General features: G+C 34.7%; 1 protein-coding gene across 1 annotated transcript in view; it reads left to right on the top strand.

The window, feature by feature from the left end:
* Window positions 1–15,897, top strand: part of HDX (highly divergent homeobox) — a gene marked incomplete at both ends in the record, with an annotated part of 129,605 nt that overhangs the window by 88,719 nt on the left and 24,989 nt on the right. The gene's annotated exons all lie outside the window — the stretch shown is intronic.

Here is a 15,897-nt window from a genome sequence, read left to right as displayed (position 1 = left end):
ACCCAAAACCTATGGGATGCAGCAAAAGTAGTGCTAAGAGGGAAGTTTATACCAATACATCTTACCTCCAGAAACAAGAAACAACTCAAATAAACAACCTAAACTTACACCTAAAGCAATTAGAAAAACAAGAACAAAAAATCCGAAAGTTAGGGTAAGGAAATAAATCATAAAGATCAGGTCAGAAACAAATGACAAAGAAATGAAGGAAATGAGAGCAAAGATCAATAAAAGTAAATGCTGGTTCCTTGAGAAGATAAACAAGATTGATAAAACATTAGCCAGACTCATCAAGAAAAAAAGGGAGAAGACTCAAATCAGTAGAATTAGAAATGAAAAAGGAGAAGAAAAACTGACTCTCTAGAAATACAAAAAATTGATACTTGGAAACAAGATGGCAGAGTAGAAGGACATGCTCTCACTCCCTCTTGAGAGAACACCAGAATCACAACTAACTGCTGAACAATCATCAAAAGGAAGACACTGGAACACACCAAAAAATATATCCCACATCCAAAGACAAAGTAGAAGCCACAATGAGAAGGTAGGAGGGGCACAATCACAATAAAATCAAATCCCATAACTGCTGGATGGGTGACTCACAAACTGGAGAACACTTACAGCACAGAAGTCCACCCACTGGAGTGAAGGTCCTGAACCCCACGTCAGACTTCCCAACCTGGGGGTCCAACAACAGGAGGAGGAATTCCTAGAAAATCAGACTTTGAAGCCTAGTGGGATTTGATTGCACGACTCTGACAGGATTGGGGGAAACAGAGACTCCACTTTTGGAGGGCACACACGAAGTAGTGTGCACATTGGGACCGGGGGAAGGAGCAGTGACCCCAGGGGAGACTGAACCAGACCTACCTGCTAGTGTTGGAGAGTCTCCTGCAGAGGCTGTGGCTCACCATGAGGAGAAGGACACTGGCAGCAGAGGTACTGGAAAGCATTCCTTGGTGTGAGCCCTCCCAGAATCCACCATTGGCTCCATCAAAGAGCCCGAGTAGGCTCTGGTGTTGGGTTGCCTCAGGCCAAACAACCAACAGCGAGGGAAACCAGCCCCACCTGTCTGCAGTCAAGTTGATTAAAGTTTTACTGAGCTCTGCCCACCAGAGCAACAACCAGCTCTACCCACCACCAGTCCCTCCCATCAGGAAACTTACACAAGCCTCTTAGATAGCCTCATCCACCAGAGGGCACATAGCAGAAGCAAGAAGAACTACAATCCTGCAGCCTGTGGAACAAAAATCACATTCACTGAAAGATAGACAAGATGAAAAGGCAGAGGGCTATGTACCAGATGAAGCAACAAGATAAAACCCCAGAAAAACAACAAAATGAAGTGGAGATAGGCAACCATCCAGAAAATGATTTCAGAATAACGATAGTGAAGATGATCCAGGACCTCAGAAAAAGAATGAAGGCGAAGATTGAGAGAATGCAAGAAATGTTTACTAAAGACCTAGAAGAATTAAAGAACAAACAAACAAAAATGAACAATACAATAACTGAAATGAAAACTACACTAGAAGGAATAAATAGCAGAAAAACTGAGGCAGAAGAAGGGATAAGTGACCTGGAAGGCAGAATGGTGGAATTCACTGCTGTGGAACAGAAAAATAAAAAAAAATAATGAAAAGAAATGAAGACCACAAAAGAGACCTCTGGGACAACATTAAATGCAACAACTTTCACATTATAGGGGTCCCAGAAGGAGAAGAGAGAGAGAAAGGACTCGAAAAAATATTTGAAGAGATTACAATCAGAAACTTCCTCAACATGGGAAAGAAAATAGCCATCCAACTCCAGGAAGCACAGAGAGTCCCACACAGGATAAACCCAAGGAGAAACATTCTGAGACAAATAGTAATCAAATTGGCAAAAATTAAAGACAAAGAAAAATTACTGAAAGCAGCAAGGGAAAAATGACAAATAATATGCAAGGGAACTCCCATAAGGTTAACAGCTGATTTCTCAGCAGAAACTCTACAAGCCAGAAGGGAGTGGCATTATATACTTAAAGTAATGAGAGGGAAGAACCTACAACCAAGATTACTCTACCCAGCAAGGATCTCATTCAGGTTAGAGGGAGAAATCAAAAGCTTTACACACAAGAAAAAGCTAAGAGAATTCAGCACAACCAAACCAGCTCTACCACAAATGCTGAAGGAACTACCCTAAGTGAGGAACACAAGAGAATAAAAGACCTACAAAAATAAACCCAAAATAATTAAATAAATGGCCATAGGAACATACATATTGATAATTACCTTAAACGTGAATGGATAAGATGTTCCAACCAAAAGACACAGGCTTGCTGAATGGATAGAAAAACAAGACCCAACTATATGCTGTCTACAAGTGACCCACTTCTGAGCTAAGGACACATACAGACTGGAAGTGCAGGGATGGAAAAAGATATCCCATACAAAAGGAAATCAAAAGAAAGCTGGAGTAGCAATACTCAGATACAAAAGATATTAAAGTAAAGAATGTTACAAGAGACAAGTACGGACACTACATAATGATCAAGGGATTAATCCAAGAAGAAGATGTAACAATTATAAATATATATGCACCCAATATAGGAGCACCTCAATACATAAGGCAACTGCTAACAGCTGTAAAAGAGGAAATCGACAGTAACACAATAATAGTGGGGGACTTTAACACCTCACTTACACCACTGAACAGATCATCCAAAATGAAAATAAATAAGGAAACAGAAGCTTTAAAAGACACAATAGACCAGATAGAATTAATTGATATTTATAGGACATTCTATCCAAAAACAGAAGATTACACTTCCTTCTCTAGTGTGCATGGAACATTCTCCAGGATAGATCACATACTGGGTCACAAATCAAGCCTCAGTAAATTTAAGAAAATTAAAATCATATCAAGCGCCTTTTTTGACCACAGTGCTATGAGATTAGAAATGAAATACAGGGAAAAAACGTTAAAAAAAAACAAACATGTGGAGGCAAAATGATACATTACTAAATATCCAAGAGATCACTGAAGAAATCAAAGAAGAAATCAAAAATTACCTAGAGACAAAACACAATGAAAAAAAGACGATCCAAAACCTATGGGATGCAGCAAAAACAGTTCTAAGAGGGAAGTTTATAGCTCTACAAACCTACCTCAAGTAACAAGAAAAATCTCAAATAAAGAATGTAATGTTACAACAAAATGAACTAGAGAAAGAACAAAGAATACCCAACGTTAGCAGAAGGAAATAAATCTTAAAGATCAAAGCAGAAATAAATGAAATAGAAACAAAGAAAACAATAGCAGAGATCAATAAAACTAAAAGATGGTTCTTTGAGAAGGTACACCAGATGGATAAACCATTAGGCAGACTAATCAATAAAAAGAGGGAGAGGACTCAAATCAATAAAATTAAAAATGTGAAAGGAGAAATTATAACAGACACTGCAGAAATACAAAGCATCCTAAGAGACTACTACAAGCAACTCTATGCCAATAAGATGGACAACCTGGAAAAAATGGACAAATTCTTAGAAAGGTATAAACTTCCAAGACTGAAACAGGAAGAAGTAGAAAATATGAACAGAGAAATCACGAGTAATGAAATTGAAGCTGTGATTAAATATCTTCCAACAAACAAAAGTCCAGGACCAGATGGCTTCACAGGAGAATTCTGTCAAACATTTAGAGATGAGCTAACACCCATCCTTCTCAAAGTCTTCCAAAAATTGCAGAGAAAGGAACACTCCCAGACTCATTTTATGAGGCCAGCATCACCCTGATACCAAAATAAGAAAAAGATAATTTTTTTAAAAAATACAGACCAACATCTCTGATGAATATAGATGCAAAAAACCTGAGCAAAATACTAGCAAACTGAATTCAACAAAACATTAAAAGGATCATACACCATGATCAAGTGAGATTTATCCCAGGGATGCAGTGATTCTTCAATATATGCAAGTCAAACAATGTGATACACCGTATTAATAAATTGAAGAATAAAACCATATGATTTTCTCAATAGATGCAGAAAAAGCTTTTGACAAAATTCAACACCAATTTGTGATAAAAACTCTCCAGAAAGTGGGCATAGAGGGAACGTTCCTCAATATAATAAAGGCCATATATGACAAACCCACAGCAAACATCATTCTCAATGGTGAAAAACTGAAAGCATTCCTTCTAAGATCAGGAACAAGATAATGATGTCCACTCTCACCACTATTATTCAACATAGATTTATAAGTGCTAGCCACGGTAATCAGAGAAGGACAGGAAATAAAAGGATTACAAATTGGAAAGGAAGAAGTAAAGCTGTCACTGTTTTCAGATGATATGATACTATAAATAGAGCATCCTAAAGATGCCACCAGAAACCTAGTAGAGCTAATCAATGAATTTGGTAATGTTGCAGGGTACAAAATTAATGCACAGAAATCTTTTGAATTCCTACACACTAATGATAAAAAATCAGAAAGAGAAATTAAGGAAACACTCCAATTTACCATTGCAACAAAAAGAATAAAATACCTGTGTATAAACCTATCTAGGGAGACAAAATACCTGTATACAGAAAACTATAAGACACTGATGAAAGAAATTAAAATTGAAACCATCAGATGGGGAGATATACCATGCTTTTGGATTGGAAGAATCAATATTGTGAAAATGACTATACTACCCAAAGAAATCTACAGATTCAATGCAATCCCTATCAAATAACCAAAGGCATCTTTTACAGAACTAGAACAAAACATCTGAAAATTTGTGTGGAGACGAAAAGGACCCCAAATAGCCAAAGCAGTCTTGAGGGTATAAAGCAGAGCTGGATGAATCGGAGTCCCTGACTTCAGACTATATTACAAAGCTACAGTAATAAAGACAATAGGATACTGGCACAAAATCAGAAATATAAATCAATGGGACAAAATAGAAAGCCCAAAGATAAATCCACACAGCTATGGTCAACTAAACTATGATAAAGGAGGCAAGGATATACAATGGAGAAAACACAATCTCTTCAATAAATGGTGCTGGGAAAACTGGACAGCTACATGTAAAAGAATGAAATTAGAACACTTCCTAACACCACACACAAAAATATACTCAAAATGGATTAGAGCCCTAAATGTAAGAACAGACACTATAAAACTCTTAGAGTAAAACATTGGAACATTCTGATAAAGCACAGCAAGATCATTTTTGATCCACCTCCTACAGTAATGGAAATAAAAACAAAAATAAAAAAATGGGACCTAATGAAACTTCAAAGCTTTTACACAGGATAGGAAACCATAAACAAGATTAAAAGACAACCCTCAGAATGGGAGAAAATATTTGCAAAGGAATCAATGGACAAAGGATTAATATCAAAAATATATAAACAGCTCATGAAGCTCAATATTTAAAAAAACAAACATCCCTATCCAAAACTGGGCAGAAAACCTAAACAGACATTTCTCCAAAGAAGACATACAGATGGCCAAGAAGCACATGAAAAGCTCCTCAACATCACTAATTACTAGAAAAATGCAAATCAAAACTACAATGAAGTATCACCTCACACCAGTGAGAATGGGCATCATCAGAAAGTTTACAAACAATAAATTTTGGAGAGGGTGTGGAGAAAAGGGAACGCTCTTGCCCTGTTGGTGGGAATGGAAATTGAAACAGCCACTATGGGGAACAGTATTGAGGTTCCTTAAAAAACTACAAATAGAACTACCATATGACCCAGCAATCCCACTACTGGGCATATACCCTGAGAAAACCATAATTCAAAAAGACACATGCACCCCAATGTTCCTTGCAGCACTATTTACAATAGCCAGGTCATGGAAGCAACATAAATGCCCATAGACAGACAAATGGATAAAGAAGACGTGGTACATATACACAATGGAATGTTACTCAGCCATAAAAAGGAATGAAATTGGGTCTTTTGTTGAGACATAGATGGACCTAGAGACTGTCATACAGAGTGAAGTTAGTCAGCAAGAGAAAAAAAGAAGAAAAATCGTATATTACCGCATATATCTGGAACCTAGAAAAATGGTATGGACGAACCACTTTTCAGGGAAGAAATTGAGACATAGATGTAGAGAAGAAACATATGGACACCAAAGGGGGAAAGCAGCATGGGGGGGGGTGCAGGAGTGTGTGATGAATTGGGCAATGGGGTTTGACATGTACACCTTAATGTGTATAAAATTGATGACTAATAAGAACCTGCTGTATAAAAAGAATAAATAAAATAAAAGTCAAAAGTTCAAAAAAGAAAAAAAAAATAAAAGGATCATGAGAGATTTCTACAAGCAACTCTATGCCAATAAAATGGACAACCTGGAAGAAATGGACAAATTCTTAGTAAAACACAACCTTCCGAAACTGAAGCAGGAAGAAATAGAAAATATAAACAGGCAAATCACAAGCACTGAAATTGAAAATGTGATAAAAAATCTTCCAACAAACAAAAGCCCAGAACCAGGTGGCTTCAGAGATGAACTCTATCAAACATTTAGAGAAGAGCTAACACCTATAATTCTCAAACTCTTCCAAAATATAGCAGAGGGAGGAACACTCCAAAACTCATTCTATGAGGCCACCATCACCCTGATACCAAAACCAGACAAAAATGTCACAAAAAAAGAAAACTACAGGCCAATATCACTGATGAACACAGATGCAAAAATCCTAAACTAATTACTAGCAAACAGAATCCAACGGCACATTAAAGCAATCATACACCATGACCAAGTGGGGTTTATCCAAGGGATGCAAGGACTCTTCAATATACACAAATCAATTGATGCAATACATCACATTAATAAACTGAAGTATAAAAAACATATGATTATCTCAATAGATGTAGAAAAAACTTTCGACAAAATTCAACACCCATTTATGATAAAAACCCTTCAGAATGTAGGCATAGAGGGAACTTACCTCAACATAATAAAGGCCATATATGACAAACCCACAGCCAGAATCATTCTCAATGGTGAAAAACTGAAACCACTTCCACTAAGGTCAGGAAGAAGGCACTCTCACTACTATTATTCAACATAGATTTGGGAGATTTAGCCACTGCAATCAGAGAAGATAAAGAAATAAAAGTAATCCAAATCAGAAAAGAAGAAGTAAAGTGTCAGTGTTATCAGATGACATGATACTATACATAGCGAATCCTAAAGATGATACCAGAAAAGTACTACAGCTAATCAATGAATGTGATAAAGTAGCAGGATACAAAATTAATGCACAGAAATCTCTTGCATTCGTATACACTAATGATGAAAAATCTGAAAGAGAAGTTAAAGAAACACACCCATTTTTCATTACAACCAAAAGAATAAAATACCTAGGTATAAACCAAAAGGAGACAAAAGACCTGTATGCAGAAAATGACACTGATGAAAGAAATTAAAGCTTATTCAAACAGATGGAGAGATATGCTATGTTCTTGGATTTGAAGGATCAGTATTGTGGAAATGACTCTAGTACAGCAATCTACAGATTCAGTGCAATCCCTTTCAAGCTACCAATGGCATTTGTCACAGAGCTAGAACAAACATTTCAGAATTTGTATGGAAACACAAGAAATCCCAAATAGCCAAAGTAATCTTGAGAAAGAAAAATGGAGCTGGAGGAATCAGGCTCCTGGATTTCAGACTATATAACAAAGCTGCAGTAATCAAGACAGTATGGTACTGGCACAAAAACAAAATATAGATCAATGGAACAGGATAGAAAGCCAAGATACAAACCCTCACATATGTGATCACCTTATGTTTGATAAAGGAGGCAAGAATATTCAATGGGGAAAAGACAGACACTTCAGTAAGTGGTGCTGGGAAAACTGGACAGCTACATGTTTAAAAAAATGAAATTAGAACACTCCCTAACACCATACACAAAAATAAACTCAAAATGGATTAAAGACCTAAACGTAAGAACAGACACTATCAAACTCTTAGAGGAAAGCCTAAGCAGAACACTCTATGACACAAATCATAGCAAGATACTTTTTGATCCACCTCCTAGAGAAATGGAAATAAAAACAAAAGTAAACAAGTGGGACCTAATGAAACTTAAAAGCTTTTGCACAGCAAATGAAACTATAAAGAAGACAAACAGACAGCCCTCAGAATGGGAGAAAATATTTGCAAACAAAGCAACTGACAAAGGATTAATCTCCAAAATATACAAGCAGCTCATACAGCTCAATATCAAAAAAACAAACAACCCTATCCAAAAATGGGCAGAAAAACTAAACAGACATTTCTCCAAGGAAGATATAGAGATTGCCAACAAACACATGAAAGGATGCTCAACATCACTAATCATTAGAGAAATGCATATGAAAGCTACAATGAGATATCACCAGACAACAGTCAGAAAGGCCATAGTTAAAATATGTACAAACTAAATGTTGGAGAGGGTGTGGAGAAAAGCGAACCCTCTTGCATTTTTGGTGGGAATATAAATTGATACAGCCACTATTGAGAACAGTATGAAGGTTCCTTAAAAAACTAAAAATAGAGCTACAATATGATCCAGCAATCCCACTGCTGGACATATACCCTGAGCAACCATAATTCAAAAAGTGTCATGTACCAAAATATTCATTGCAGCACTATTTACAATAGCCAGGACATGGAAGCAACCTAAGTGTCCATAGATAGATGAATGGATAAAGAATATGTGGCACATATATACAATGGAATATTACTCAGCCATATAAAGAAAGGAAATTGAGTTATTTGCAGTGAGGTGGATGGACCTAGAGATTGTCATACAGAGTGAAGTAAGTCAGAAAGAGAAAAACAAATACCATATGCTAACACATATATATATATATATATATATATATATATATATATATATATATATGGAATCTAAAAAAAAAACAGTCTGAAGAACCTAGGTTCAGACAGGAATAAAGACACGGATGTAGAGAATGGACTTGAGGACATGGGGAGGGGTAAATATAAGCTGGGACGAAGTGAGAGAGTGGCTTGGACATATATACACTACCAAATGTAAAATAGATAGCGAGTGGGAAGCAGCCGCATGGCACAGGGAGATCAGCTCAGTGCTTTCTGTCCACCAAGAGGGGCAGGATATGGAGGGTGGGAGGGAGACACAAGCGGGAGGAGAAATGGGGATATATGTATATGTATAGCTGATTCACTTTGTTATACAGCAGAAACTAACACACCATTGTAAAGCAATTATACTCCAATAAATATGTTAAAAAATATATACAGATCACCCCATCCCAGGTCTACTAATCAGGATTTTCAGGGAAGGACCTTGGAATCTATATATTTCCTTTCCCCCAGTAATTCTGATGATAGGCAAATTTGGAAAGGATTTCACTTCACTACACTATGTCATTGTGGCTAAATATTCTAGTTTGGTCTTTCCCTCCATAATAATTGGTCAGTTTTTGTGATTTGTATTTTTCTTGTCTATTTGTTTATTGTGTATACATCTTCTGGATTGTAAATTCAAGCTCCACAAGGGTATATATCAGGCCTGCTTGGTCACTACTCTATCCCCAGCACTAGAACAGTGCTTGGTATGCACTTGATGTTCAGTAATATTTGTGGAGTGAAATAATGATTTTTTATAATATCTTAAATGTTGCACTCCATTTACAGTTATTACAGAACACTGGCTATATTCCCTGTGTTATATAGTAAGTCCTTGTAGCCTGTCTTTCATCCAACTCTTTGTACCTCCTATTGCCCCATCTCTATATTGCCCTTCCCCTCCTCACTACTGGTAATCATTAGTTTGTTCTTTGTATCTGTGAGTCTGCTTCTTTTTTGTTAAATTCACTAATTTGATGTAGATTTTAGGTTCCATATATAAGTGATATCATACATATTTGTCTTTCTCAGGCTGACTTATTTCACTTAGCATAATACCCCTCCAAGTCCATCCATGTTGCTACAAATGGAAAAAAAAATGTTCTTTTTATGTCTGAGTAGTATTGCAGTGTGTGTGTGTGTGTGTGTGTGTGTGTGTGTGTACCACATCTTCTTTAGCCATTCATTTGTTGATGGACACTTAGGTTGCTTCCTTATCTTGGCAATTGTAAATAATGCTGCTAAGAACATTGAAGTGCATGTATTTTTTGAATTAGTGTTTTCATTTTTTTATTTTTGGATATGTACAGGAGCAGAATTGCTGGGTCATATGGTAGTTCTAATTTTAGTTTTTGGGAAAACCTCTATACTGTTTTTCATAGTGGCTGCATCAATTTACATTCCCACCAACACTCTAAGAGGGTTTCCTTTGAACGAATGAATGTTTAACAGAAAGGTATGCCCTCTATTTATAGCACACAGAACACAAATATATAATAATATACATTTAAACTAATGGCAGTTTGGAATATTGTGTTTTTTTATTATTTTAATAGAAATGTACTTAGAAGCTTATAGGGTCTGAGAGTCCTCATTTCAAATAGCCAATATATTTGAGCTGTCAATACATAGGAGCTATGGTTATAGAAGATACTTATTCTATAAATGGTTATAGAAGATACTTATTCTATAAATGTATGAGCAACTCTGTATGGGTAAAGTTTATCCAGGAGGCTAAAGATTTGGAAACCAATTATCTCAATTTCCAGTTTCCTCAGTTAAGGAATCTGAGTCCCAGAGTGATAAAAACCTTGACCATGGGTCATATAAAATGGTTGAAAAACCGTATTATACAAAATTACGGGTATTTATTTTGAAACAAAGGAATAAATACTTGAATTCCCTGGTGGCCTAGTGATTAGAATTTGGCACTTTCACTGCCATGGTCTGGGTTCAATCCCAGGTCGGGGAACTGAGATTCTGCAAGCCACATGGCACAGCCAAAAATAGGAATAAATACTCTTTGCATAACTGATAGCTGGAATGTAGAAGAGGCTATTTGGAGTAAGGTGGATCCAGAGTGAAAAACTGGAACCAAGGCCTAGAATTAATAAAACAATAGATACTGATTCAGTTTTAGGAAGAACATTTTTGGGAAAAAAAATATATATATATATATCAAAAAACTGGACTGTGGAACATTGCAAAGTAGTATGTTCCATGTTCCTGAAATTTTCATGCAAAGACTGAATAGCCATCCACCTATAATGCTGAAGAAGGAAATTTTACCTTAAATGGAAGGTTAAACTCGTTGGTTTCTAAGATCCCTTCCATTGTCTATGATTATTTGAAAATGTAATAAACCCATTAAGATTATATTTGTATACTGAATTATTGTCCTGGTGCCTTCCAGTTTTGAGAAATATCCAGAGACGAACTATGTCACCCCTAGTATGTAATAAATTCCCATATAGTCCCATGTTCACATATTATTATACCTTTATCATTATACAGTATATAATCATTCATTTCTCCCAAGAAGGGTGAAAAAAGGAGTTGAAAATAAATGGACATTGGTTTCTGTTTTCTGTTCTCTTCTCTCTTCCCAAGCCTTTATGACCCAAAGGAAGCCAAAATCATCCTAAGAAAACTGGTATCGTTCTTCTTCTGCCCACACCATCATTTTTCCAATCATGTGTGGCTAAGATTATTGTGAAAAAAGAAGCATCAGTATTTGATAAGCGTCAGTATTCAAAGACAGGAAATAGAGAAAGTACATGACAATTTAATGGAACTTTAGTAAGAAGTTGAAATTCTTTACTTGTTCTGAAGTCTAGTAGCTTATTCTCAATTAGACCATATACTGGGAAATTGAAATGGAACCATATTCTTTAAAATAGTGTTTCTCCTATGGGAGAGTTTAGCAAAGCTAGGAAAATTAATATCCATAAATATTTTCCTTTTCTACCAGGTAATTTTCACTTGGGAGCCTACAAAGCAATCCATGTGTTTCAGGTTTCACATTTAGCACTGAATGCTAAATACTCAAAGGTACTACATATCCTGAATTTGAAGAGAAAACACCCCCACCAAAAAAAAAAATTATAAAGAAGAATTAATCTTCTTGGACTAACTGAATAGTTCTTCTGTTTGGCCCTGCATTTTTTTTTTTTTTTTTTGCAAAATCTTACCAAGTAAAAGTTAACTTTATTCATGTTTTTAATTTACATTAGAGACTATCTAAGGTGGTTTTGTATTGAAGTGGACCTTGTTGTATAGAAGCAATTCTACTTGGTATACAAAGAAAGGGTACCATAATCAAATTTAGATCTGAAACTATGAAATGCTATTGAATGACTTTCTACACTAAAAGAGAATACACAAGTTTTAAGAATTATTCTTCCACTTTGTAGGTTGGCGTGGCAATTCTACTTTGTAGAGTCATATGGCAAAGTTATAAAGGTTACAAACTCCAATCATATAAAATGAGCTTTTTGAAAATTACATGAGAATCTTGAGAATAAAATTGGTTTTAGAATGCAGCTTCCAAAAAATGTTGGAGTAGACATAATTTTCCCTATCCTTCCCATTAAGTACAACTAAAATCCCCGGACATTATATATTAAACAAATATAAGAACACTGTGAAGGGTGGAAAGAACTCACATCTGCCAGGGACAACAGGATCTAAAGAATAGCATCAAAATATATACATTCATTTATTTATTGTTAACCATTTTTTAATTGAAGTATAGTTAGTTTACAATGTTGTGTTAGTTTCAGGTGTACAGCAAAGTGATTCAGTTACATGTATATACATATATATGTATATATATATACATATATATACATATATATATACATATACATATACATATATATACATATATATATATATATATTACTTTTCAGATTATTTTCCATTATAGGTTATTACAGGATATTGAATATAGTACCCTGTGCTATACAGTAGATTGTTGTTGGTTATCTATTTTATATATACTAGTGTATATATGTTAATCCCAAACTCCTAATTTATCTCTTCCCCCACCCCACTGTCCCCTTTGGTAATAAGTTTGTTTTCTATGTCTGTGAGTCTTATTTCTGTTTTGTAAATAAGTTCTTTTGTATCATTTTTTTAGATTCCACATATAAGTGATATCATATGATATTTGTCTTTCTCTGTCTGACTTCACTTAATACAATAATCTCTTGGCCCATCCGTGTTGCTGAAAATGGCATTTTCATTCTTTTTTATGGCTGAGTAATATTCCATTGTATATATATATCACGTGTTTATCCATTCATCTGTCAATGGACGTTTAGGTTGCCCTATAACTATTAAAGAAATTGAATTCAAAAAACTCCCCAAAAAAGAATCTACAAGTACCCAAAACCTACAGCTAACATCATACTTTAATGGTGAAAAATAGAATGCTTTCCCTCTGAGACCAGAAACAAGATGTCCACTCTAACCACCTTTATTCACTATAGTAGTAGACGTTCTAACCAACACAATAAATCGAGAAAAGGAAATAAAAGATACACATGATTAGCTGTGTAGAAAATCCTAAAGAATCTACAAAACACTCTTACAACTAATAAGTGAATTCACCAAAGTCTTTGGATACAAGATAATCATATAAAAATCAATTGCATGTCTATATAGTAAAAATGAATACAATGAAATTGAAATTTAAGATATTAATAAATTATTTGCAATCACTCAAAAAATCAAACACTTACACGTAACTCTAACAAAACATGTACAGGACTTGTATGATGAAAACTACAAAACACTGATGAAAGAAATAAAAGAAATTCTAAATAAATGGAGAGACATTTTGTGTTCATGTACTGGAAGACTTGACATAGTAAAAATGTAAATTCCCCCCAAATTGATATTCTGGTTTAACATAATTCCTATAAAATTCCAGCAAGGTTGTTTGTTGATGTAGACAAGATAATTCTAAAATTCACATGGAAAGGAAATATGCTAGTATAACTAAAACAGTTCTTGACAAAAATAATAAAGTGGAAGAAATCCATCTACCCAATTTCAAGACTTATTATATAAATACAGTAACCAAGACTGTGGTATTGGCAGGGTGATAAGACGTATAGATCATTTGAATGGAATGAAGAGCCCAGAAATAGTCCTGCACAACCATGGCCAACTTAGTTGATTTTTAACAAAGGTGCAAAAGCAATTCAATGGAGGAAGTCTTTTCAAGAAATGGTGCTGGAACAATTGGATATCTATAGGAAAACATAAATTAACCTCAATGTAAATCTCACAACTTATACAAAGTGCATTCATAATGGATCAGATATTTAAATGTAAAAAATAAAGCTATAAAAATTTTAGATAACATAGGAGAAAATCTTTGTGGCCTAGGGCTTGGTAAAGAATTCTTAGGAATAGTACTAAAAACATAATCCATAAAAGAAAAAAAAAACAGTAGCTTGGACTTCATCGAAATTAAAAAAAAACAGAAAACAAAAAACTTTTGTGCTGCAGAAGACCAGGATGATGAAAATACAAGCTACAGATGAGGAGAAAATATTTGCAAACCACATATCTGACAAAGAACTCATATCTGCTACAGAATGGGAGAAATTTTTGCAAAACCACATATCTGACAAAAATTCATATCTAGAATATATAAAGTACTTTCAAAACTTAATTTTAAAGAAAAAACAATTACAAAATGGACAAGAGACATTTCACTGATATATGGATGGCAAAAAGCACATGAAGTTTTTCAACATCACTAGCCATTAGGGAAATTAAATTAAGAATTTGATGATCTATTGCTACATGCACCAATGAGAACAGCTAAAAAAATAATTACTTATAATACGAAGTCCTGGCAAGAATGCCAAGAAACTGGATCTCTCATACATTGCTGGTAGAAATATAAAATGGTACAACTTTTATGGAAACAATTTGGCAGTTTCTTTTAAAATTAAACATATAATTACCATTTGACCCAGCAGTTACATTCTTGGGCATTTATCTTAGAGAAATGAAAACTTACATCAGCACAAAAACCTGTACATGACTGTTCATAGAAGCGTTTTAGCTGTATATAATAGCCAAAAATTAGAAACAACCCAAGTGTCCTCCAAGTGAAGGGTTAAAAAACATTGCAAAGAAACAGAAATAAAATGGTACGTAAGTATCATGGAAGAATACTTAGCAATAAAAATGAATGGACTATTGATATATGTGACTTTAATAAATTTCCAGGAAATTAAGCTGAATGAGAAAAGCCAATTTATTGAAATTTTTGAATTCACATGCCGTATGACTCCGTTTATATAACATTCTCAAAATGACACAACTATAGAGGTGGAAAACAGATTGGTGGTTGACAGGGGTTGAGGATGGTGGGAGGGAGGAGAAGAATGGTGTGATAAAGGAACATAGAATTGTACACGTATATTGTACAATATCAATTTCCTTTTTCTGTTATGGTGCTATAATTATGTAAAATGTAAATTGGAGGAAACTGAGTGAAGAAGACAAATTTTTGCAACTTCCTGTAACTCAAAATTTATTTTACTATAAAAAGTTTTAAATATTGGTCCTAAATCTAATAAAATGCAATTTTAGAATACTTAAAATACGCAGGTAGTCATTATGGAGCCAAACGAAGTTACTAGAAGACACATTTTCACGTACGAAGAGCAAGATTGGAAATGGGATATGAACTATAGTTAGAGCTGCATGTCTGGTCCCTTTCAGAAAAGAACCAATTCATGTTTCTTTTGAAATATTTGGTGGATGATTTTCACCAGAAATAAAAACAAAAACAAGTTCTGCGACAGGTTGCATGTTGCTTGAAAGTCTGAGTATTTAGATAAATATTTCTTCTAATAAGGTATTTTAAAATAAAAGCAAATACTTTTATTTTAGCTTATTGAGTAATAATAAAACTGCATTATTCTAGGTACCTACTTATTCTTTTTAATCATATTTTATGCAGTATCCATTCATTATTTTAATGGCTAGAACT

This window comes from Mesoplodon mirus, assembly GCF_964341445.2.
Source record: "Mesoplodon mirus genome assembly, chromosome: X".
In the NCBI taxonomy this organism is placed as follows: domain Eukaryota; kingdom Metazoa; phylum Chordata; class Mammalia; order Artiodactyla; family Ziphiidae; genus Mesoplodon; species Mesoplodon mirus.
This window is presented reverse-complemented; position numbering and strand designations above follow the sequence as displayed.